The following is a 27,658-nucleotide window of genomic DNA, read 5'->3' on the forward strand; positions in this document are numbered from 1 at the left end:
GTCTGTGCGCTGTGTGTGTGTGTGTGCGTGCGTGCGCGCATGTGAGAGAGACATCCAGAAGGAACATTAACTAATTTGGTGCCTCCTGTCCAAACACCCTCTGCACCGAGATCGCCTTCGGACGCCTATTTTTAATATCAATTGATTACAGTTCACAACTGTGTCCTGTACACGCTCACTGGTTCTGGTGTGGTAAAAAAAAAGAAAAAATAAGAAATGAAAATTCCGCTAGCTTATGCTGTCTATGGGGGCGCAGTTTTTAGAATCGTAATATCTCGGATTCTTCTTTTTGGGTCAAAACAAGCTTGATTTGCGGCTCACTCCTCGGTTACAAAAAGTATGTTTTGCGTGGATTACATGTTACATAGCGGATTTTTACTTCCTTATTCTCTTGGTTTCTTTCTTTTCTTGAAACGGCTTTCAGAATAAGATGCTTCGCCTATTAAATGACTGGATGACACATTGGTGGGGAGAGAGAGAAAACTGATTGACAATGTGTATTGGGGAGAGAAACTAATTTGTCTTGACTTATTGATGTACTTATGTGTGTTTTTGCCATCTGGAGAGAGCATGTGTACAGATTGGTATCATTTCCAACAGTGACAGGAGCAAATGTCCCCATTTCATTCTCTCACTCTATTTCCCGCTATACAATGGAGAAAACTATCGCTGTCCTCAATGTCAATCCTCTCCTCAGTGGGTTGACCAGTCAATCTGAAATTACACATGGGCATTGACCATTGGCATACACAAGGAAAGAGGAAGATTATTTTCCCAGGCAGGGACTAACAAAGATGATTTTTAAATTGTTGTCCCAAATGTGTGAACTGTCCATTCCGATGGCATATGGCTGACTTGTCGTGGGTATGAACCGGCTATATAATAGGGTTGAGTCTGGGTTTTGGGGTGGGCTTGGCATGACCTTTCCAAACGTGTGGCTTTTATGTGGATGTGGCCAGGCTTTTAACCTGACCATGACATTCCTTAGATCATAACACACGGCTACACACATTTTAAGTACAATCCAACCTGGGGTGTGGCCATAAACATACACACACAACAACACAGCACACAAACAACTACAACTTCATTATAAAAGGTGGTATTGTGACTTTTTGGCCATGTTCCCATTAATAGCGTCACCAAAATATTGAAAACACTACTAGCTGTAGGATGAGCTTCTGTACAGCTCCCAAGAAGAAATTATTCAATCCAAACACTGTTTAGACAGTTTGGGTGACAGCTGGACATTCACTCTACACGGATCGTCTTTGGAATTTGCAATCACAGGCCAAAAAACACAAGATTAGGGCCCGTCAGGGAGATGGTGAGCTAGTAAAGTTTTTTTATTTTTTTTTTAAACCTTTGTTGGCTCTGCAAAACTGCTCAAACTATCTGCCAAACCTTGCAATTGCTCCTTCAGGCTGGAACCTCGGAGTATACAGTAATACTCCATCTAGGCATTGATCAGGCCCATGTGAGCTAAGTGCTATTGAATCATAACACAATTTGTGATCAATAACGGGTTTGAGGCAATTTTCTTTGCCTAGGTTTGGTGAATGTACGAGGTATGAATATCCGTACCAATACGATATGGTATGAGATCCCTCCTGTAATGACTTCCATCTGTTACACCTCAGCCTTATTCTTCCGCTGTGCCTATCTCAAGGAGGACGGGAGGCCATTTGAGCGCAGCCCAGGCTGGGACCAGGGCAGGGCACCTTAGCCCTCTCATGCTCCATTAAATCTGGGGATCTGTCAGGACCCCATTGGGGTGGGGGGTGGGGTGGGCATGATGGTGGGGTCTTGACAGTTCCTGGCTCATAGGCCTGCCACCGCTACAATTACTAGCCCAATGTCCCTCGTCCACGCTCTGCTGCCTTGTTAAAAAGTGGTTGGTTTTAGCCAGCACCATGGATGTAAACAACACGGCAGCTGTTTTCTCAGAGGACTTCACCTCCCACTATAACAGCATAATCAGAGGAATAGGTGTTAGATGTTTATCTTTTCTCCGTCTACATTTGCACTCACATATATTTATTATTCATTCATTAATTTATGCATGTTTTATGATAGTATATCAGTATGTTTACGATGCAGTCCATTATCTGTTTATTTAATGCTTTCCGTTTCTGCCAGACAGCCTCAGGCCCATCAGAGGTTGTATTGCAGGTTGCTAGATAGTAGATACAGGTTTATATTCTGGTCATAACTGAAAGTTATTCAAGAATTGCTGTCTGTATGGTTTGTACTACAAAAGCCTGCATTGTGACACTGCATCAATATTTCCTCTACTTAAAAACGACTAAATAAGAGATGACACACATTCCTCATAATTGACAGTGACTTCAAAATACATTGAAAGAGGGACATTTAGAATGTATTCTTAATTTCTTTCATGAAAAGTAAAGACCTATGAGTAAGGAAGACAGTTGCTCATGTCTGTCTTTCTGCATCTGGACGGCTTTTATTTGTGGGAGTTATCCTTGATTCCCCTGGCCTGCGGCTCTTAATAAAAAAGTGATTAACAAAGACTGATTGAAATAATTTCACCTTGCATCTCTTGCTGCTTTTAGAGTTTGTTTTATGTTGTTTGCAACACTATAATTGCTTCCATCTTGGTCAGGGCTCCCTCGAAGAAAAGGTCTTGTAATCTCAATTGGATTCACCTGGTTAAATAAAGGTCTAATCTCCTAAAAAGGCCTTTCAGGACGCGATGGGGAAAATGGTTTTATATCGTCCAGGAATCACTGACAATTACCTCAAAGCCACAAATCCTTTAGCTAGTGTTGTACTGTGTGTGTGTGTGTGTGTGCGTGCGTGCGTGCGTGCGTGCGTGCGTGCGTGCGTGCGTGCGTGCGTGCGTGCGTGCGTGCGTGCGTGCGTGCGTGTAAATGACAACTTTTGTCATTCTTTCATTCCCTTCATCTTTGTTGTCGGGCGACTCCTATCCGATGAGTCAATTGCTAATGTCAAATACAATCTATGTACACCTACAACGGTAAATCACTACGCACAAATGTAAAGTGACAGACACACAATATGGATAGTTGGGCAGATTTGGGGTCTGGTTTGACCCTCGCGACAATGGCGGGGGCCATTCAAGGCTGGTCTGAACTGATAATCTGCCCGAATGATTCAGTAGTGTGAGGGGTTTACAGACATAATCCGAATGTCACCGACTGGATCGGCGTCTCCCAGATTTCAAATCACATTTTATCAAAACATCTTTGATGTTTACGTATGCCTTGAAATCCTTCAGTGTGAAAGCAACAGCAATGGGAAATCCTCAGCGTGTCCAGCTCAGGAAAGTGATGTGTGTGTTTTTATATAATCCATAGTGCGTGTGTGGGGTGCTGGTGAAAGTGATGTGTGTGTTTTTATATAATCCATAGTGCGTGTGTGGGGTGCTGGTGAAAGGGAGTGTCCGTGGGGATGCATGCATGCGTCTGTGTGAGAGTCCTATAAAGCAATGGTTCCCAAACTTTTCAGGCCACGACCCGGACCCGCTCTGACAAGCACTTGGAATTGTAATATTACATTTAGTTTGACTCGGTTCCACACAGATACATAACGTAGAGAGGGTATGCGCATGCTTAAAGTGAATGGCACATCGAGTGGCAAATCGAGTGGCAAAGCAACAGGCAAAGTGAGTTTAACATTGTTTAATGTTGTTTAATGCAATCAGATAGGACTTTTCTGTTTGGATGCATGGGCTGTCAAGGCCAGAAAGTAGTTTTTGCCACTCAGTAGGCATTCCTGCATAACTTCCGGGTTTGATGATGATGTCACGCGCATACTCTCTATTATGAAAATAGCCAAACTACAAGCTTGTAGATCGGCTATGTCAGAATATTTGCCTCTTTCTTATGCAATATTTGACAATTTGGTATTAAAAAGGTCTTGTTAAGTCATCAAATTGTCACTTTAGAAATGTGCAGATACCCTGTATGTTGATTTGTTTACCGTTGAATGAGAAAACAATGTTGCACATTAAGCTAAGCATGTGGTGGGGTACCCCTGGGAAACAGTGTTGTAAAGGAATGACAGTGAAGAGAGAGAGAGAGAGTGTGTGTGTGTGTGTGTGTGTGTGTGTGTGTGTGTGTGTGTGTGTGTGTGTGTGTGTGTGTGTGTGTGTGTGTGTGTGCAACCAGCTGATGACATTGGACCGTCTCCATGTTTGTTTTGCTCTGGAGTCACGTTTGATCACGAGTTCTGAGTTTCTGTCAGATCCCATATGAAATCCCCACTGGTCTGTTGTGCACGTTCTTATGATTAAAAATTAAAATAGTCATTATATCTGTGTTATCTCATGGATACATTTAAAAATCCTCTAGTATGCACCAGGCAAAATGGAGCTTTGTCATCTTAGACTGCTCATTCCGTTCCGTTTTGTTAGGTGGGATTTCTTCTGTGGCAACTCAACAACCTCATCCTAAAATAAAAATCAGTTTACCAGGATGCAGTGAGGCAGATGAGTGGAAATTTGACTCACAAATTCATCCTGCGGTAGAAGCGATCATGTCAATGTCTCAAAATCTGATCGCTTTGGCATTCACCTCTGAATAGGATTTGGAGTGCAAGGCATACACCGGGGCAGATGGCGCTCCATCATCAAAAGTGTCCGGAGAAAGTGCTGCCATGGCTAATCAGCGTGAGGGCGGGGCAGAGCGGCAGGCCTCAGTGTGTCTGGTCGCTGCCTGTGTATGCGTTTACTCAGACTGCTCTTCTCTGCTCTCTTCTGGCAGTAATGACATCCAGAAGGAAAATCTAAACGATTCCGACATATGGGGGTAGTAAATCAATAACATTCATTCAGTGATAAGAGCAAACTGATGAGCCCAACAAACGAGGAATGTATATTTGGAGAGCGAAAATAATTTGTGCCAACCTTGGACTCGGTTTTATCAGTGATATCAGGGTATTGTGACATCCAGGCAGTGTTCCCATTAACGGAACTCTCACAGTGTAGGAGATCGGCTTCTGTTCAGCTCCCAAGATTCTTCAATCCAAACGCAGTTTGGACGGCAGTTGGACTACTATATGCAATGAAGAGACGCGCTTCGCTTGGATCGTCTTTGGAATTTGCAATCACAAGCCAAAAGACACAAGATTAGGGCCCATCAGGGAGTTGGGGAGCTATTAAAAAAAACCTTTGTCCACTCCACACAAACTGCTCAGCCAGCCTGTTAGTCAAGGCTTGCAACTGCTCCTTCAGGCTGGAGCCTAAGGGTATAAACACTGCATCTTGGCATTGATCAGGCCCTTGTGAGCATTTTTCTATTTAATCAAAACACAATGGGGTTGAGGTATTATTTCTAGGCCAAGTAAAACGGTGGCCTGTTTTCTTTGCTTTTTTTTAACTTACGAGGCCAGGCGAATGAATGTCAAGCTACGGTATGAGGTTCCTCCTGTAATGCCTTCTCCATCTGTTCCACCTCTGCCTTATTGTTCCTGTGTGCCTATCTCGAGGAGGACGGGAGGCCATTTGAGCGCGGGCAAGGCTGGGGCCAGGGCAGCGCACCTTAGCCCTCTCATGCTCTATAAACCTGGGGATCTGTCAGGACCCAACACAACCCCCCCAACCCGGGTGGGGGTAGTCGGGTATGGGGTCTTGACAGTTCCTGGCTTATAGGCCTGCTACTGCTACAATTACTAGCCCCATGTCCCTCGTCCACATTCTGCTACCTTGTTTAAAATGGCTGGCCACACCATTGATGCAAACAAAAAGACAGCAGTGGCTCAGAGGACCCACTCTCCTACTACATACAGTAGTAAGAGGAATCAATGCTTGATGTTTATTTATCTATTTTTATCTAGTTTATTTGCATATCACATTCTTTGTTTTGTGTTTTTAATGATTTTTTTTCTTTATAATTTTTATTTTTATCCCACGATTTTGTAACCCATTTTTCACACATGTGTCAATTATCTAATGTGATCCTGGGCTCTACACACCCTCCGCCAACCTGGGGAGAGCAATGGACTTGAACTCATGCTTCCTTCATGCATGAGTGTCCAAGTTGCTCCTTTACACCTGACAGGGGGGAGTTTCCCTGGTTGGACGTAGCGTGTAGAACAGGGTTCCCCAATAGGCGGCCCGCGGGCCATTTGCGGCCCGCGGATCAGTAGCCTATGCATGTTAAACTGGGCATCCTTTTCAAATGGGGTCCTGCCCTGAAAATGAATTTTCAGGGCAAGACCTCGACCTCACACGTGCGGACTCGGCCCCCAGCCTGGTACCCTAGTCAAAATATGGCCCTCGAGGAAAATTAATTGGGGAACCCTGGCGTAGAAGGAACACGTTATTCCAACCAGTTCCTTTCCCCTCCATCAGGCGCCCCGGCTGGCCAGGGGGAGGCAGTTTAGAGACCAGGATTACTACTTTTGTCTGATAATCTCAGTCTCATCAGAGGTTGCATTTCAGGTGGCTGGATACCTTGTACTATTCTGTATGTATTATATCTGTATTATATCTACATAATAAGTGCTCTCTGTATATGGATTTTACTCCAAGAACCTGTATTGCGACAACACAGTGCATCAATAATGTTTTGTGCAATTAAAAACTACGGTACTTGAGAAAATGGGACATGACACACATTCCTTGTACAGGCTAAACTGGTCAGATGGAAAGAAACATATATGCACACCTAAACACACACACACACACACACACACACACACACACACACACACACACACACACACACACACACACACACACACACACACACACACACACACACACACACACACACACACACACACACACACACACACACACACACACACACACACACACACACACACACACACACACACACACACACACACACACACACACAAAAGCATAAAATCCCATGCAGAAAGCCAGCTTCTCCCTCAGAGTTAAAGAATGATTAGTCTGTGCTCCGGTCACATGGCCCTCCCCCCTCCAATGCCAAATGTACAACCTCTGATTGTGCCTTTTTATTTTGGTGCTGGAGAGACAAATACAATTGGAGAGAGTGGGGGTCATGACTTTGACAGTCAAAATACACTGAAGCCCTGACTTGGATTTGGAATAGAACAAATTCTGAAGTTTATTTAGTTCACTGGTCAGCATGTCCGCCCAGGAGCCCTTCGATTTTTTCGTTCGTTACCATAATAAAATGTTCTATTTTACGGGCAAGAAATGTGTGCCTGTGAGCTTATATTACCGTATTATCAGGCACATGCCATTCATGTGTGGAGTAGACAGCAATAGGGTGTTCGACAAGTAACTACAACCAGCATCACCTGAAGAGAATATAAAAGTTTATGTAATTTTTCTTATTACCTGAGAATAGCCCAGAATAGAACGGGAGCGAATAAAATGATTATGTGCTCTAGTCACAGGGAAAAAAAAGTGCTTCTGACTGGTTTAAGCCAAACGCAGGTCATTTCATTGCAAAGGACAATGTCTCTTTCATTTCCCCACCTTCCTGTTTTAATTGAGCTGAACCTGAAGGCTAAAATAAGAGGAGAGGAAGGATAGAGAGACATCCACGTGGACAGAGAGAGAGAGATCAGGGGGAGAGAGAGAGCCTCCAGTCAGCTCCAGCGGTGAAGCCATTCTGACCCAGATCCTGCCTGAGTAGGGATGATATTAGCAAAGCAATTAAGTGAGATGACAGCCATCAGGCAGGGTCGGACTGACAGGGATAGTACTCTACTTACTCCCTCTCTTACTCCTATCTCTCTCTCTCTCTTTTCCACTACACCCAGGCCGCCCCCACCGCCTCGTTTTCGCTCCCTCCATGCTGTAATGGCTATTGATTTTCTCACAGCCAAAACAAGAAGTCCCTCTCAGTCTAGGAGTGGATAAATTGGTAAAAAGATGAAAAGTTGAAAAAGAAGAGAGGCGGTGTGTGGTGGTGGGGTGGGTTGGGTTTGCAACCCAATCTGCTCCCTGTGGGATGCGGCATCTGACATGCTTACATCCCAGCATCAAGAGCAGTGGTTTTCAACCCATTTCATATCAAGGCCCATTATTTATTCTGCATTTAAGCCACAGACCACCATTTGATGAGCTTTAACCCATTGATGCCTGGTGCAACGTATACGTTGTTCTACCCTTGATGCCGGCGCGCTCTCTGCGTCTCATCAGCTATTGCTATACATGTAGCAACATAACTATTTAAAAAATAATTAATCAGAATTTGAAGGTTTTTAGAAACCTTAGGTCAGGCCCTAGAAGGCGTTCCCAGATTCGGCCTCAGGCATCAATGGGTTAAGCCTCACAGACCCAAAACTATAGAACTAGACAACTATTTGTTGTCGTTGGATATGTCCACAATTCCATGCTGCATTGATGTGGTACCATTAAGAGAGATAAGGCAGACATTGATCAAAATTATTATTATTTTACATGCTCTAATTTTGTAGACTTAATTTAACTCTTGAGAGCGTAAAATGAGACCAAATGGACCTGTCAGGTAAGGGTCCATTTGGTTTCATTTTACGCTCTCAAGAGTTAAAGATGGAATAAGGTTCTATATGGTTCCCAACTCTCCATCATTTAGCTGGGGACCACCTGGAACGTCCTCAAGCACCACTGGTAGTCCCTGGACCATAGTGTTTGAAAACCCCTGATCAAGAGTATCAATGTAGTCCAGCAGAGATGAGAGAGCTATAGGGGACTATGCATTTCTACTGCCAAAATCATTACAGGTTAGTTTGTTGTTGTTGTTTTTTTGCTCAGAGCTATGAAATTATATTATTTGAGGTAGTATAAAGCCGTCTAAAATATTGTCTCTAAATTGTGTGGAAGAATAACAGATGGGACTTAAATGCGCCTATTTCCCAAACGGTATTCTGTTTGTTTGAATAAATCCCCAACCGTGGCCAAGTAAATATCAGGAGGAGACAGCCTTTATCTGAGAAAATGAGGAGAGGGAGGGGGAGAGTGACACATGTGCACCGGCAATCACAGACCAAACAAGATTATAGGAAATCTCATATAAAACATATTACACTATGACTGCGTTAAAATAGACCCTGATCCATACATCCAAAATCGGATTTGGAGCGATTATAGAAGACAGCTTCACTTATATCACAGGACCAGTCAGCCGTCACCGTGCAGGGTGTGCCGTTCCATCCCAGCATGCTTCACTCCGGACGCGTGACATGCGTATGTTTGACATGTCTCCTTTAATCTAATCTCAGGATATGGCCATGAGACTGACACATAATGGACGGGGACCAAATGGAGAACCAAAGACGTCAATAAACGCAGTATCATGCTACAGTAATTACATTTATATATAATGACATGCCCAAAATAGCCATGCCAGGTTGAAAGTGACTAATGCAGCATTCTACACAATATGTTCCATGAGGATGCACTTTTGGTTTGTTTTTTTCAATTGAACTAATCATCTCAAACCAGTCTATTCATAGTATACTTTGGGTATAGCTCATGTAAAAGGCAGCATCTAAACATTTTCTTTATCATTATTTTACATTCAGATTTATCTCATGCCTTGTTTGTTGGAACACGTTTGTTGGAACACGTGAGCGCCCAACCAAGTCAGATTCCTTTATGGGCCTGGTTCAGACATCGGCCCGTAACATTGATTCCGATTCCAATTCCAACATTGGCATGAAGTGAAAGGAGTATAGCGTTTCAGACAGACGGTTCTCTGAGGTATTTACTGTTTTTCTTTCATCAGTCTGAATGGACGGGGAAGGTCACCACATGTATATGGATTTGAGAGCTCCATTTTCAACCACTCTCCAGTTCAAGAACACCTGCCCTGTCTGATGTTCAAAAGATTTGAAAGGATTTTTCTTTCTTTCTTTCTTTCTTTCTTTCTTTCTTTCTTTCTTTCTTTCTTTCTTTCTTTCTTTTCATCAGCAAGAGCGTCTGCTTCTATCAAAAATATTTTTTTATGAGTAGCACTTTCATTTTTTAGTTTACAACACAGAGGGGAAACCTTATGTGAATTTAGATTTTCTTTTGTTTTCCTTGAGTAAGCAACAAGAGTGACGGAGGTTAACGCTGAAAGATGATGGGTTCTGCTTGACTGAGCTGTAAGCATCTGCAATCAGTAAGGTGGATACAACTTTTAGGGCAGAAGTTATTGAAAACACTGTGTGTACGGTGAAGGAATGCACCTTCGCACGTTGGGGCCACCTTTCCCCTTTTTTATGGGCCCCTATGGAATCAGTTTGACATCTGTGCTACATATGTAGTTCACTCTGTTGTGTTGAACAAGGATCCGTTTAATACCGCTAAACTTCCACCACAATCCATGGATCAGAAAGACCAATTACTGGAGACGCGTCCTTATTGCAACACTAGGGCCAAATGGAGGCTATGATTGAACAAATCTCATTTTCACAACCCTGGAAAACCTTTTCCCTATTATGTGACCTGCACTTTGCCAGAAATCGGTCCACTGCTTTAACATCTGTATTAGGCCTGTCGTCTCTGCTGAGGGACTTCAGCAATCCCAGTTTTAGATAGACGCCTGTAGCCTCTACTAGAAGAGTAGAAGTTGCCATTTCAGTGGAAAATATACAGCTATAATTCTTCTGCGCCTCAAGCAGAACCGGTACCCAGGCCAACCATGGCGCCTGAGTCACGCTCGTGAACAGCAGTGGAAAATGCCATAAAACATCCGAGACCATCCCCTACACATGTAGGATGGAGATATGGTCCTGTAATGAGCTGCACTCTGCACATGTCAACATAAGGGAAGTTATCCAAATACTACAATACATACATGGGTGGATGATACTCCCAATTCAGCACATTTTTAACCCACACACACAGACTGACCGTTTTAATTCTTCGGTAAGAACATAATTTCAGCTGAAGAACGAGAATATAATGATGGTTAAAAACAAGCTTTCACCCTGAGCATGGGAACTGGCTCCTTTGAAATGCATCTGACAGAGGCAGGAACAGATGACAGTGGCCACTCACACACACAATGTCAACGCATTGAAAGACACCCAACAAAGGCATCTTTGTGCTGTGCAACAGTTCAATCCTGGAGGGACGGGGAAACGGTTGCATGCTTAGTTACAATTACGAACCCAATGAAAAGTGTTCAAGTCAAACGGAAAGTTTAATCATCCTTCATCATCATGCTAATGAAGAACCTACTTTAACCACTTAAACCCTTGATACTTTGTTGTCTGGCGTAATTCAAAACAGAATACCCAATATAATATAATATTAATAATGATGACATGTCTAGAATAGAGAATCCTGAGCTTACCTCTGGCTGATATCTAGCACCTCATAGAATCAGATGATGAATGTTTTATTCTAGAACCTTTCTACATACTATAACCCCAGTTTCCTTGGACTTTTCTTTTTAGGATATCTGATGTAGTGTGATCTGCACAATCAGGGGCTTCAAATACCAGGACCAATTCAGTTATTAAAAAGCCTCACGCCGTGCATTCTCAAGCATAAGTTATCACACAAATTACTGGGGCACAGACATTGACAGCAACGACGTAGAGTCTGTGGGGGCGGGGCGGCACCCCCTGAGGATTATGAAAACAATTCGTCCCTGATTGACAGGGCTAGGAAGAACCCAGGCAAAAAGGAAATTACTGCTATTTTACATAAGAAAAATGGTTTATGGCCGTTGATGCCGTTATGTTACCTAGATTTCAGATACACTGTGCAGAATATCTTCATGTCATATACCTCCAAATGATACACATATCCTCTCCTCCCACCAATACAGGATTTATGCAGGATTTATCATACAGCGCAGCTTACCACATCTTGATAGAGATTATGATAAAGCAGGAGAAACTACTGCAAAACCACAACAGAGAACATCATGAAATACATTATATTCCTCTGCCCGGATGAAATTACTTTTTGCTTTGCTGCTGGAGCACAAATCTCTAGCCGAGCTGCGAGCGAGCACAGCGTCTTGATGTGAAGGAAAACAAACTGTATGCCTCATCAGCAGTGATAACCATCTTACAATATCATGGATTCACTGTGGGCCTCTAATAACACGATACAGCTAGAAATATCATGTAGTATTGATATCAATCAGGCATGCCCCACCAGAGCTCCAACGCAGATAGTCTGTCAAAAGAATGGGGGGAAAACAAAAATCAATATGGCATAGATGCAGGCTGTATAAGGAGGTTCCCTTACAGAGAATCCTAAATAAGAAGGTCGACATGTCAGATGTCGGCCATGACAGAGGGCTCGAGAAGACTGTGGCTGACAGGAGCGTATCGGACGGATGGACGGACAGACAGACAGCTGGCAATACTCAACATTTTTCAGCTTTCAGTGCTACGCTTGCAAGTACAATCACTCACAATCTGAAGTGGACTTCAAAATGAAGAAAAGCTAAGGGGGAGTTTTTTCCTGTCCAAATGATTTGTGACTGTGATTTTAAATGCAGAATAGGTATTACAGCACGTTTACAATCAATTACTGGATGCATAGCAACTGTTACCGAAGCGGTCTGAGGCTACTAGCATATATTATATCATCATTGATGTTAGACATCATTCCATCAATGAGACACAACTACCACTTTCGCATGGTGTAGCTCAGGCCATTGAAGTCCACTTCAAGTGCAGACAAGTGAGCAACCTTTTTAAGCCCGTTAAATAAAAGCATGCGTAAATGGAAGGCAGATTATAGAGAGCTCCTGTAAGAGCAGTGGCCTTTTGCATAGCCTGTAATAATGACTGCTATCAGGAGGACCACATACTAGGCAGTGTTCAATGTACAAATAGCACAATAAAGCGAAGCACAGCTCTACGTTTGATGTGCTGGATAGGGAATGAGTCCGTCAGCTGCGTCAGGCAGAATACATAAGTAGTAAGTACAGTACCGTTTCTTTTTTCTTTCTTTTTTACCATTTACAATAAAGGCACTTACATTAGCAGAAGCTCTTATGCAGAGCAACTGGCTATAGTAAATATTTCTCCATAAAATCTTCAAATCAGATTATCGGAAGAATGCTGTGTGTGTGTGTGTGTGTGTGTGTGTGTGTGTGTGTGCGGATGCTCATGGATGGACAGACAGACAGACAGACAGACAGAGGTCCCACTTGGGAAATGTAATCGCTCTTGAAACAAGAACAAATCGCGCAATTTTCGGTTAGTCCTTTTCGAAAACAAAACAACCCCCGACACACAACCCCCCTCCCACCCCCATCAGAAGGAGGAATTCCCACACTACGCTGGCAGCAATTAAAAATTCATTCTATATTATACTTTGTATTTACAGTCTAGCAACAGTGAATATAAAGAATAAATATGCGATCTATATCAACAATGATACAGTTACAACATTTATCCTTAACAGGCATCTGTCACGGTTCTGTATAAGTGTACATCCCAGTTAGCTGTCACGGTATGAGACAGATGTTGGACCGATGTGCAGAACCACACAGGAAGGCAGGCAGATGAAGTTTATATGAAGATTTATTTACCAACACAGGACATACATGGGCTGGACACACCATAACATAAACTATACACTAGCAAGGAACACAAGGAACTGAGGGTTTAAGTAGACACAGGGATAACAATCACAGGTGAACAGAACTAACAATCAACACTGGGATAGGCTGGGAGACTAACAGGACACAGGTGGAGAAAACTAGTAATCACAAGGAGGTGAGACAACACAGGAAACAGTAACTAGGGAAAACAGGAAACACTAGGACATGACTACATAATAAAAGTATACAACAGACAGATATCGTGACATTAGCACCCCATGTGTGAATGAATGTGCCAGCGTCAAGCAGGAGTTAATAATGCAAGAACAGAACAGAACAGAACAGAACAGAACAGAACAGAACAGAACAGAACAGAACAGAACAGAACAGAACAGAACAGAACAGAACAGAACAGAACAGAACAGAACAGAACAGAACAGAACAGAACAGAACATATGGGGTCAGGCTTGGCTGTAAAGCCTGATGGCTACTGACACAAATAACTGTCCAAGTTGTTTGCATAACAGTTGGATAACGACTAGATATCAAACTTGGCATTTGAGTAAGTTACACACATCACACAGCATGTCAGTAAGACGAGCAAACAACATACATATACCAAGCATCTATCTAAGTAGCATAAGCAGCAGGGAATGTGCATATGCATGAAGATGTGATTTGTTTTAACCCCTCTCCGACCCCAACACTCCCTGCTGGGCTGACACTTCAGATAAATGGCTGTTATATCATGCAGAGTGTTTGCACTCAGAGTGTGTGTGTGTGTGTGTGTGTGTGTGTGTGTGTGCACTCAGAGAGGTTCTTCTTCTCAGCATATAAGATGTTTATGCCCGACGCCCATGCATGGCTCCTAATGGCTGTCGTTGAGAGAGCGAGGTCAGTGCTGAATGATGCCGTTGCTAATTGTGCCCACCACACACACACACACACACACACACACACACACACACACACACACACACACACACACACACACACACACACACACACACACACACACACACACACACACACACACACACACACACACACACACACACACACACACACACACACACACACACACACACACACACACACACACACACACTCATTCACAGATATTAGGCTCAATGGGGTGCCATGTTGTGACCCCTGCTGTGTGACTGCCCCCCTGGGGTGAAGTATTCAAGTGTGTGTGTGTGTGTGTGTGTGTGTGTCTGTCTCGCCATGGCAGCCCCCTTGGGAGTTTTCGCTCCTTTAACCACCCACCGGCCCCCCGCTGTGCTCGGTCTTAATCACTCTAAACATCAATGTTTATGTGACAGCAGTACAACTATGTTAGCGCGATGGCACGTGGTATGGTCTCCAATTCGTGTGTGTGTGTGTGTGCGTGTTTTATCTTTATGGCAACGGGTAAGCGGTGTGGAGCGAGACCTGCTTCACGAGTGGTAGAGGCGGAGAGACTGTGTCAACCTGACCTTGACCCTTCCATGCGTGGGGAGGGACGCACCTTCACCGGGCACTTTACTGCATCCATGTCGAAAGAGGTCACATCATTAGTATCATTACATTTCCGCTTAACACACACACGCTCGCGCACACGCACACGCACGCGCTCGCGCACACGCACACGCACGCACACACTCCTCAAGGGTGTGACTGCAGTTCTCTCTGTCAGCAGGTGAGGAAGAGCTCCGTGCCTTGTTGCCTTAACCACTTAATCTCTATATACTTTGTACAGTGAATAGCACTGATCTACAAGCTCACAACCCGTCACATCATGATCATGCGGTATGAGCTTCTGCTTCTGCAATATTACCAATTTATGTCAGTTTAAAAAAGAAAAAAAATCTTCGCCTATAATAACATGCCCACGATAGGGACACCAGGTTGAAAGTGGTTAATAGTGTAGACAGAGACTGTACTCCCAAGGCAGGCTATTTTTAAACAGTGTTTAATGCTTTTTCTAAGGTTATTTTCTGGTTCATTGCTGCTTTATTGGACAATGCAGAGGAAAGATGACATATTAAGGCACACCAACCCCGGTCTACATAAGTGACGGGCCACGACTGAGGTCGGCAGAGTTGATAGCACACAGCTGTGTTCATCCTCTTGAGTCAAGGAGCACCGTTAAAAAATGAGTCCTGTCCTTATGCCAAACATAATGTTCTAGGAAGGTTGTTTTATGGAAAGAAATTACATGCATAGGTATAGTACCACTACCGTAGTAGGTACAAGTATAGTGAAACACAAGCTTCAGTAATACTTAAAGACTTAGTTCCACCGCAACATTACTTCTAGACTACCCAATGTGGTTAAAGCGTGCAAGGATAGTCATGTCTGTCTATTTTCGCTTTCCCACCGGAAGCTCCAAGAGTCTCTGTCAAACGGGCAAATAGGAACACACTGAACTCCTGAAGTATCGAGACCAGGTGCCTCCCTTCACATTGACTTAATATCGAATCATATTGCTCAAAAGACACATTTTTTGCAGCTAATGTCTTAGTTACACCAGCAATTTTGTTGTGAAGCAGTACTTATATTTAAATAATTAAGGTAAAGTAGACATACGGGTAGGGACTCGGGAGAGAAGTGCTATGGGACCGTGAGAGGGGGGTGGAAGGAGAGGAATGCAAGTGAGTAGTGCCGAAGACAAACCCAGTATTTATAGTGACTTAATGTTTCCGGTTGTGTTCACAGAGTTACAAAAAAGCAACAAACAACACACTTAAATGTACAGTTTTTTGGGAAGAAAACAAAAATTGGGTATAGTAATATTACTGTAGGCCTGTGGCATGCCGACTTTAACTGGCCTTCTCAAGAGGAGAGGTGCAGTTTTCATTCTTGTCTGCAGGTGAAAGTTCTCAGTAAGTGAAAGGCTCCTAGCTCTAGGCAGTGCTGTGTGCCACCACAAACTTCTCAACCCATGAAGCAAGCAGGCCCACAGCTGATGGCACCTCTGTCTGAGTGGCTCTGCCTGCTACCAGGAGACCAGTTTTCCTCCTCACAGGAGCTTGTCATTTATCATTATGCCAGGCTGCCTTGAGAATCATTCTAGCAGACAGCTCCAGTTTACCATCAGGGGGCCCCCAACATAAACAGCGCACAGCAAAACAAAACAACCATGATGATGGCCGTCACTTCACAAGGCGCGTGGCAACGAACCAACAATTACCAAGCATTGTGTTCAGCTTATAGAATCACCAAGAGCCAAATAGGCCAAATAGTACCCTTTCGATCGATTGGATTTGTCACATTTATGCCCAGCTGTAGGAAAATATTACTCTTTATCCTTTTATGCATTACTGTGTTGTGTTTTCAATTGGCTTTCTAACACACAGCAATGAAACACATCTGCCATGCTATGGATAGTGAATGCTGTTGGATGAGAGAACATGCGCACAGCCTTGTACAGCCCATTGATCATACAGCAGACAGCCATTCTGCACCTGAAGCTTTCCTGATGAGGGTTGGACCTCTCCGCAGAGCTCACATAATGAGTCGTGTTAATCAGCGATGCACTGACCCGGGACGGTCACAGCCAAGAGTAACAAAGACACGCATTTATAAATATATACACACGCACACACGCACACACGCACACACACACACACACACACACACACACACACACACACACACACACACACACACACAGACTGACACATATAGGCCCAGCCCCCTTTGTGCCTCTGGGGCTCAGGCCTGGTCACCTCGCTCAGGGATCAAAGGATGTGTGTCGTTTTAATCAGCCACCGCAGTAGGCCACCCCATTAATTCAATTCTATTTCATCAGTGGTGAACAGACCACCAGAGGGGTCCACGCATTCCTAGAGTCCTTCGGTCCACGAGTAATCCTATCTCTTAATGACCCCAAGATCAAACTCCAACCGCGTAATTGCTCTGCGATTGCTTTTTTGTGTTTGTTTTTTTGCTTGCTTGCTTGCAGAAAACATTGTGGACATCTTTGCGGACTTGGGTTATTTTCTGGACACAGCAATGAAGTCGAGCAAAATTAATGTCACTGTGAAGTGTCAAGTAATTTCATCAGCAACCCCCACCACTGCTAAAACAGGTCAAGACCTTCAGAGAACAATACAACCACACAAGCAAGATCATGCACCACAGGAGCACATCCAAAATAGGAAAAACATAAAGATATTATGGATGTAACATATTTAAATCAATTTACCGCCCCTCAAGGAGCACATGATAAATATATTAAAAATATAAACCCCCCACCCCACCAAGAAGCCCAAGCAAAATAAACTGTATTTGAGAGACATTATACAGTATATCTGGTTAGATATTGTAGATCTTCAGCAGTACTAAAAGTGTTGTTTTCTACATTTCTAAGAAAGAATGACAGCAAATAAAAGAATAACACCATTATTCAAAAACACAATTTCACGAGGAGGAAAAACAAGGTAATCAAAAGGAATACCGATGGTGTGGTGTTTCAAGGCCGGGCTTTTGTTTTGTTATGGCATAATGAAATGCTTATTGGGACAGGACTGGAGAATGGAGATAATAAGCATTTGATATCTTACCGTACCTTAGGGCTCTGGTGGATGGGGATGCTCATCACAGGCAAATTAGATCTTTTGAGTATTGCCGTCTACACCTGCGAAAACAAGAACAGCATGCGTTAGCTGACTGGGACAAGGCGGTTACACTGAAAATCACTCAAGTCTAGTGACCCCAATCATTCCTGTGTACTGTACGCCATCTGTTCCCCATGATAAAAATCTGACACGGTCCCCCGCCCCCCGAACCCTTGCAGTGACAAAAATCCATTGAGGTGAGGAGTGATCTCCATCAGGAGATTTATTAGTGTAATCCTTTGGACCCCAGAACAGACAAATTACTCCACAGAGAGGTGTGCTACCGTGGTAAGACCTATCAATAACAAGCCCTGCGTCTGTCCTGGGAGCACACTGACTGGAGGTCAGCAGCAGATAGAACTGAAATGCAAAAGGTCAAAGCAACTACAAGGCTGGAAATAAAGATGCTATGAGGGCAAACGTGGTAGCAAACAATACATTGATAACACGAAAATCCCCCTCAAAAGTTCAAACGTAACGTTAACTAATATTATGTTTGGAATTTAACACAGCTCTTTTATTATCTGAAGGCGTGAGTTTTGTTTGAGAAGAGTCATTTCAAAGACCTCCATTGTGGAAAGTAAACAAGGCTGGTGTTCACAAACGGCAGCTTTCTGATGACTCCTCTGTGGCAGCCTTTGGAAGTCACCATGCCATGCACCATGACGCACACACACGCACCCACAGAGTCACACCACTGTGTGACTCTGTGGGTGCGTGTGTGTGCGCACGTGTGCGTGCGTGTATGCATGTGTGTGCGTGTGACAAACTTTGGACATCAAACCAGGCAGTTGATTGGTGAAGTATAGCAAATTGTGAACAAAGTGTATGTCCCCAATTCGAAAAGGAATGAGTGTAACTCAATGCACTTGAAACATTCGCTAAATCTCTCTCTTTCTCTGTGTGTGTGTGTGTGTGTGTGTGTGTCACACTGAGCACTATAACTATAACAAATACAAGTATAACTAACAATAAAACTGTACTGTATAGAACAGAGCACAGTATACAGTAGTACAGTAACTATCACAATAAAAGTGTAGTTGCACCGCTCGGCTCACACGTGAGATTTTTTTTAACAACAGTTAGTTTTTGTTCTGTATTTTGTTTTCTTCTTAGTCACTTTTTCTGGCTATATCAATTTCCAATGCATGCCACGAAACACACCATAGTGGAATTTGCATTATTGTACTAAATAATCCTTTACAGGTTAAATAACGTATGAACACATTAACAAGCCTGCATGCTAAATGTGGGCCTTACAAGCACTGATTCACACAAATTCAAATTATTCGAGAATTAATCGCAAAACACACAGATGGCCACTGCATAGCAGGGGGCTTACAGGTCACATATGGCTATATAAGTTTTAACTAAATGCTATTTGGAGGACCAATGTGGATTATCTATTTAGGTCTTATTTAATGTTGATGATTAAAATGACAAATGAGAAACACAGTGCATGCCTGCACAGCACACATTGGGCACAAACAGCATGCAACACACGCACACAGTTCAGCACCACTGCAGCGATCATGTCATTTGGACCCTGCTTTGAACTAGTAAGCATTACCTCCTGTAAATGGATCGAAAAAGTGGCATGGAGGCCTCAGTTCCTCGTGTAGCCTACTCACCAAGGGTGAGGGCCTTGCACTTTGTCTTAAAACTGCATTTGGTGATGCCTTATTGAATTATTCATTTATTAGAACACATTTAATTCAGAATAACGAATAACTACTGCACAAAAATAGGCACTTCAGAGGGGCTGAGCCGGCCGGCAATAAATCACTGAAAACTCTTAATATTATGTCACTATGACCTGTGAGTAGCCTATATTTAGGCTACTCAATGGTCATGGTGACATATCATTCAATGGCGAGTGCCATCCATTTGTCTGTGGTTAGGGCCTGCATTGTGACAGTTGATTAAGCTTTTGTAGAGATCTTAATTGTGAGTCTTCACTAATCACTCAGCTTTTCAATTCGAGTGGAAATGTTTTATGGGACAGGAGGGACCATGTATTCCACATTTTTGTGATAAGTGCCGTGTCTCATTGTGTTGGATGATTCATCTTCAAATGTGGATGCACTCTTGATATCAGTTACATCACTAGCATAGACGCCCATTGTAAGAATGGAATGGGGAAGTTCTCTTTCTATCTCAATGAGGACGTTCCAATGTTTGGAACTACAGGAGGCAACATCCCGCTTTGCAGCGAGATCAAAGCGTGACGGAACTCTCTGGTTGATATGAGGAATGAGATTTGACATTTGTTTGATGTTGCACAGCTTGCTTGCATTGGACCATGTTTTCATTAATACACAGAACTTCTCATACGTGCTAATCTCTCCATCAATGCCGTGTTACTATCACCCTCCTGTGTGAAAGTCTGTCAGTGATGTGTGTATGTTCGTGAGCTAGAGACAGAGAGCAAGAGAAATAGCGAGAGAAAGAACTTAAACGGACAAAACCTGTGATTACTAGGCTAACAGCCTTTGATAGGGAAGACACGGATAAGTGAAGGTGAGGGTGAAGGTGAGCAACAGCTGCTACACCCTAACCTAAGGTGCGACAGTGGCTCAGGAGGTAGAGCGGCCATATTAATAATAATAATGAATTGCATTTTTATAGCACTTTTCCAAGTGCTCAAAGCGCTTTACAATGGTTCATTCATTCATACATTGGGAGGTGAAGCGGCGAACAGTCGACGCCAGCGTCCTCACTTCCCACATTCACACACCAATGGTGGCAAGCTTACACCGACCGACTCATTGGAGGCAATGTAGGCTTCAGTGTCTTGCCCAAGGACACTTCGACATGTGGACAGGAGGAGCCGGGATTCGAACGGCCGCCCCAGGGATCATTGGACGACCTGCTCTACCTCCTGAGCCACAGCCGCCCCACAGCCGCCCCACAGCCGCCCCGAGCGGAAGGAAGGTTCCTGGCCCAAGCATACTTTTTTTTCTTCCAACAAGCACTGAATCAAGTTAATTTAACTTTTTAAAAGCGACGGCCGGCAGAGATCTGTCACTCCGTTGTTGGGTGCACCTTTCTAAAACATACTTAGGTTTAGAGAAGCACTCAAGTGAGAGGGTCATCAATTTCAGTCTGTGAAAAGCAAAACGAATTTCAAAGTGTCTTCAAGCAAGGCATTAACACCTCCCTGCTCCAATGCAGCCAAGTATCTCACTGGTTGCTGGGTCACTGGGTGACTTTTATCAATAATGATTTTCAGCAAGAGTCATGTCCAGTACATATATTAGTAGGCTACTTTATATAGTGCGTACAAAAACATTACGGTCTGCAAAATGTGTGCACTCACACTCTATAGCTAATTCTGTAGAGTAGAGATTCTTTTCTCATCTTCAAATTGTTCCTATTTGCCTATTATACCCTATTATACTCAATTTAATTGCATTATTCTTTATCTTGTTGATCTCTGCTTTGCTACTTCTAAGTCAAATCACCAAATTTGCCCTTGTGGATTAATGACATCATCTTGTGTAATTTTATCCAAATTAATGGATGATAAAATGGTTCACAGAGTCATGGCAATACAGAGGGGTTAAATTGGGATTTGTAAGGAGGGGGAGCCCTGATCCACATACTGTAGCTAGGGGAATAGGCATATACAGTGCACTTCAATGGGGTAAGGCTAATTTGCCATTTACATAAAAAGTATATTACTCTCAAAGGTATTTACACTACAGCCCCTTTATTGACATTTCCAGCGAAACTTCCAACTAGTAACTTTATTTTCAAATACAATACAAATGATTTCACCCCAGATAGGACCGCGGTGAAAGGTTTCTGGGTAGAAGTCTCTTTCTAACAGTTACAGCAGAACCCTGTTTATCCAAGTGTCCTCAAATATTGGTTTTTGTATCAGATAGTCAGCAGTTTGTTTCTGATTTACTTTAGAAGATTTTTAATAGCCCTTTCATTCAATAAACCTTTTGGATGCAATTGGATTGCTCTGCTGTAGCACTTCGGTCTGACTTATATTTTCAATGAAATGTAGCCTATATTTCAATTAAATGTAGCCTATATTTCAGTTACTATACATAGTTTTACGATGTGGCTCTGCAAAAGGCTAACAATCTATGAACGTGTGTGTGTGTATGTGTATGTGTGTGTGTGTGTGTGTGTGTGTGCGCCTTTGTATGCATGCTGGCAGAGCAGTAGGCCACATAAGTACCTCCACTATTACTATATTACACTTTTTTGACAAATCATGACAACAAACACAATATTTTGGACCAAACAAATAATTACAAAGAAGAAAAACAAAAAAGTGTTGTAACCTGCCGTTTTCTTCTTCTTTCTAATTATTTGTTCAGCCCGAAGAATTGTGTTTGTTGTCATGATTTGTCACGACAAGAGTTCGCTTTGTCCGCGGCGTAAACGTCTTTAAATAAATACTTTCTGAAAAGTCTATGAGTCTATGAACGGGGATTTCTTTTCCGGGTCTCTCGAGGGGGCGGGACTGCGACGCTCTATAGAGACACACGGGGACTACAAATTTCACGCCCCCAAATGAGACAGCGTCCCCACTTCTGGTCCGTTGGCACGGATACTGCAGGCCAGTCCATAGAAGTCCATTGAAATTCAACTGTAGTTAGCCTACTTTTAAAATAATATGAAATGAACTGAAGGATTGATTTGAATAAAAATATGTTTCCAAATGTATGAAGTGTCTTTGTCAACATATATTGTTGTTTTCTCAATAGAGGATGTATTTCACATTTAATTTACCACTTGAATGAGTTACCCATAATGTTAACGGAGCAGAGGGTTGACGGCAGACAGAGAACCTGTCGCTTTTACGGGACGTCACTGCCTTTACGAGGCTACGAGCGCCGACTTTGAAGAGTGGAATTCTCAATATACATCCCGATCCCGACTGACTTTGTTATTCATGTCTATATTTTGAACATGTCACAGGCTTAGTTACTATATATGTTCTACCTACCACGGAGCTCCGACGGTGTGTTTTACTGCTGTCAACTTGTTGTATAATTAACTTTGCTGAATAGTTGCATGGGAAAATAACCCAGCTAAATGGAGGAGTGACATCCTGACATTTTCAACTACCTAGTGAATTCTCCAGATGAGTATTAATAATAGTCTTGCAAGATGCTGTTTAGATCATTTTCAACAAATACATAGCATATAAAACGAAATACAACAAATATATCTGGGTATTGAAAACCTCAAGGGATGCATCCGTGACGTATATACCGTGCGACCACTTTGACTTGAGATTTACAATGCTAGCACTTTTCACAAACTGATGGAGTATATTATAGTACATTGTAGGATGTATATTGAAATGGCAGGTATGTGACATTGAAAAGGACAAATTAAACATATGGGACACTTTATTAGAACACAAAAAAAATCGCTATAGCCTCAGTAATGAACCAGTGAAATTAGGGTATTTTATGATGCCTCTCATAGGGATTGCATTGGCAGCTGCAGTACACAGTTGAAACAGACCAGAAGTGGGGCCGCTGTCTCATTTGGGGGCGTGAAATTTGTAGTCCCCGTGTGTCTCTATAGACGACTGACATAGATACCGATGTCAAGGCTGGACATATAAAGTCTGAGATCCACATTGGAGCCAAGTCAGAGATCCACAATGGAGCCAGGCCATTCCCATGTGGCTCCACATGATTCCATTTACATCAAGTTAGGGCTTAACGGTTGCATTAGGCTGAGTGTTTATCTGTTTAAGAGTCTAATTCTTTTGTGGATGTTGCTTTACCTCAACTGTACAATCGAAGACTTCTGTACACTTACAGCTGTTACTTTCACACCAACATTTGGCGATCAGAGTCAGAGATTTGAGCAATGTCACAAACTGGAAAACAGAACCTTGTGTTCCAATGGATCTAATGTAGTTATTATTTAGTCACAAACTCGGGTTTATTATTTTCATTGGTTCAATATTTATAAAACCCATAGACAAACGTAACCACTTTCACAATCTATCTATAAATGCACCATGTCTCTGTGTGTACTTCTGTAATCCACGTAACTTGAGAACCGTTCGCCCCACCGACTTCAAATTGGACACACGCGTTCCACACCATCACAGGGATTGCAGTGCCCGGCCTTGAGTCGGTGGCATACACCGTTGTCCAGAACCAGCACAAAATCCCCTGCCAGGGTTTGGACAGATCTCCATATATGGAGCTGGCCTGTTCTGACATCACAATGACATCACAATAGGGTTCTGACATCTGCATAGACTCCATATTTGGGCATGCCTGACAAAGAACTCCATATAATGGTCATAAAAGAGACAGACAAACTGGGTGGGGCATTCATTTCCAACTTGCATCGTTCCAAGTAGGCCAGTGCCCAATGGGCACCACTCCAGTATAGCAATAATAGCAAGTCTACAAGTTCACAAGCTTTGAGCTTGTATATCGCCCATTTTCACATATTATTACTACATTTTCAATGTAGTAATAATAATTTACAAAAAATCATAAGGAAAATAAATAAGTATTATTTTCACAACCACCTAGTTTTAATCATTACTACTTAATATGTATGAGCATTTTCTATTGTGAGAATATAAAAATACAAACAATGCTGTACTGAATGAGTAGGAGCAGGAGTTGAGCTCCAGTAGGATTGGCTGCAATTTAAGGAGGCAGAGCTCAGCTCTGGCCCAATTTAACCCCTGGGAATACAAGGTGATGATCACATGGGTTCAAGTCCTGGCATGCTGTGCTGTTAGATTTCTTAGTTTCCTTATTTTTCCTGTCAGAGTATACTGTCAAAAACTGCCAAAAGAAAAACTCTACAATTCTTGAGAATGGCATGCTACCCGCTCTCCTTAAAAATAAAACAGCAACAGCGTAAAGCCATAAACAGACGGGAGGAAGGGAGCGCTACGCTTCAGGCAGAGAAGACAGGGAAACCTTTTCAAACCAAAAACTATGCTATTTAATGCCGATTCCTCACATTGTGCAGTGCTGACTCCAGCTCCATTTGACACGCATCACATTGAGCTTAATGGTCTGTAAAACATGAATGTCCTGGAAAGGAGTTGGTAGTTTTAAGCTGAAATTTGGAAAATTAAGACACGTTTGAGTCCAGAAAAAAAGGTCCGATTTCCATTATGATAATTGTCGAGGAATGGAAACAGCTAGGTTGGCAGACCTTTTTTAAGGGGCTAATTAAATACAGCCGCTCACAGGCATGTGTATGCGTAAGCATACTGCACGCACGCACGCACGCACGCACGCACGCACGCACGCACGCACGCACGCACGCACGCACGCACGCACGCACGCACGCACGCACGCACAGGTGTATCGACAGTAAGAGTATTTTTATTTATCTCCTTTAGTCACTACTTCTGTTGTCTTTACTAGGAAATGACATGAAATCCCCACAGGAGAAATGTTTACTATGCCATGAAATTAGAGCTGTTTTTTTCCATTACTTCCACACAATGCAAATTCATTAACTACCTCATTGGCTTCTCCCTATAGATTTCCACCGTGTGTCTTCTCCCTCTTAAGCACTCATTTGCATATGCATAATGCACAACACACACTTTGTGTCAAAAGTCACCTGCAGATGACATTTATAATGAGAAACTGCCTCAATAATTAATATGTTCTGTGTAATCTAACAAACCAGATACAGTAGAGTAGAGCCTATCATATTACAAGAGATCATTAAACAGTGGAACTGTGTGGCCATGTTTCTTGTTTATTAATTTTATGGGTACTTCACGGTGCAGCACTAACTTTTCCTCGAGAAGGCACATCTCTGTCAGTCAGTCCGCGAAGAGAGAAAAAAAGGGCCAATTATTGTAAAGTTGTCAAAAAGATCTCCAGCAATAAATCATCTCTGTAATTATCAATTGATTGAAGTAGCCATCTAACTGTGAACCAGACTTGGAAGCATAATACATCAATTTTAATGTCATTTCTCAATAAAAATGCTTGGCAATCAGCAGAGACCAATTAGGGGCTTGCAAGATAGAGACCCGCCATTAATAATCAAACTTGGCTTGCCTCTCACCGGCTCCATCCTGAAAAGGCAAAACGCCAGTCAGGCTATTTTCAAATGGACCATTCATTTGACAGAGCCTATACAGTCTCAAAATTCAAACACATGACTTGGAAGATTTATGTGTCTAGGAAAAGTGTCTAGGAAAAGTGACAACTGAGAACTCTTGAAAACTGCCGGGAAATTGTGAGCAGCCTTATTGTCAGGCAGCATGTCAAACATCTGACCAGCTGTAGCACCATTCAAACATCTGACCAGCTGTAGCACCATTCAAACATCTGACCAGCTGTAGCACCATTCAAAGATTTTTCGACTAACATCCAAAAGGCTAGACAATTTTCAAAGGCCAACAAATTCATGTTCCGAGATGGGATCAGAAAAGGTCTATCTAATATTGAGAAATATAAATGTCTCCTCAAGAAAAGCTATACAATCACACACCAAACATCTGCAGGCAACCAGAAATGACAAAATATAGCTTTACGATGGCATCTTTGGCTGGCGCCTGCAAACCTAATGGTCGGTTTTATTAGCAGAAATTCTCTGCCTTTGAATACCTGGGACAACCTAACAGTAGCATTAGCATATACAGCAAGTTTATAAAGAAAGTTAGAAACACTGTTCTTTATGTCTTTCCACACAGGAGTTTGTTTCTCCAGGACTTTCACTGTTCATTTCCTTGGCCGAGGATAGAGGCAATAATTGCCCAGCTTTCAAGTCCACACGAATGAATTGGGGATTGTAAAGCAAAGTTAAGTAATCACGGTTCCACTTGAACAGAGACTGTAGTATGAGCAATGTCGCTGTAAATGCTACTTCATTTCTCTCCCGGCCCACTGCAACTAATATCAATAGACACTTGTCCCATTTTCATATGCGTATTTGTGCAGCCTGCCGGCGCAACATATTTAAATGAATGTGGCACCGTTCAATTTTTCATGAACACACTGCTTCTCTGTGTATCAATAGCATCGGCAAAACAACACGGAGAGTGGAGACTGGAACACAGAGAGGCAAAAGTGCACTCCAGCAAGCGGTAAATAAACAGCCTCTTTTCCTTTATCAGCCAATTACTTTCAGATGCAATACATTAATTTAAGAAATAGACTAATGACTCTGATCTGGGTAGCCTACTTATACTATATACACAGAGCATTGGTAGTCTACTGCCATGATGAAATTAATCAGAATTCTAGTACATGCATTATGGTGTTACCCAATACTTTCTATGACATTCCAGGCCCTGGAAAAATACATGTCTTAACGGCTAATGCAAACAGGTTGTGAGTAGGACACAATTACAGATTCACATCACACCAGACGCGAATACATGATTTATGTATCCTCTTAACTCAAGAGCCACCTTTCAACTTCCACTGTTGGGAGTATGCAAATCAGACATGGCGGCAAGTCAGTGTTATGTATACTTCCATTAACTGTGGTCTATTTACATATTCATTTATCGATAGAGAATCATGATTTATAGCATCACAGTTGCAGAGCGAGCAGTCTCAGTAAAGAAAACTATGTTACAGTAGAAGAGTAATG

General features: G+C 42.7%; 1 protein-coding gene across 1 annotated transcript in view; it reads right to left on the reverse strand.

Moving 5' to 3' along the window:
- The window catches only part of klhl29 (kelch like family member 29), a 350,051-nt gene that overhangs the window by 312,214 nt on the left and 10,179 nt on the right, over window positions 1–27,658 (reverse strand). The window contains exon 2 of the mRNA XM_079527067.1: window positions 18,028–18,096. The gene's annotated coding sequence lies outside the window, so the exon portion shown is untranslated. The remainder of the gene's footprint in view (window positions 1–18,027; window positions 18,097–27,658) is intronic.

Source organism: Electrona antarctica (genome assembly GCF_951216825.1).
Source record: "Electrona antarctica genome assembly, chromosome: 17".
Classification (NCBI taxonomy): Eukaryota; Metazoa; Chordata; class Actinopteri; order Myctophiformes; family Myctophidae; genus Electrona; species Electrona antarctica.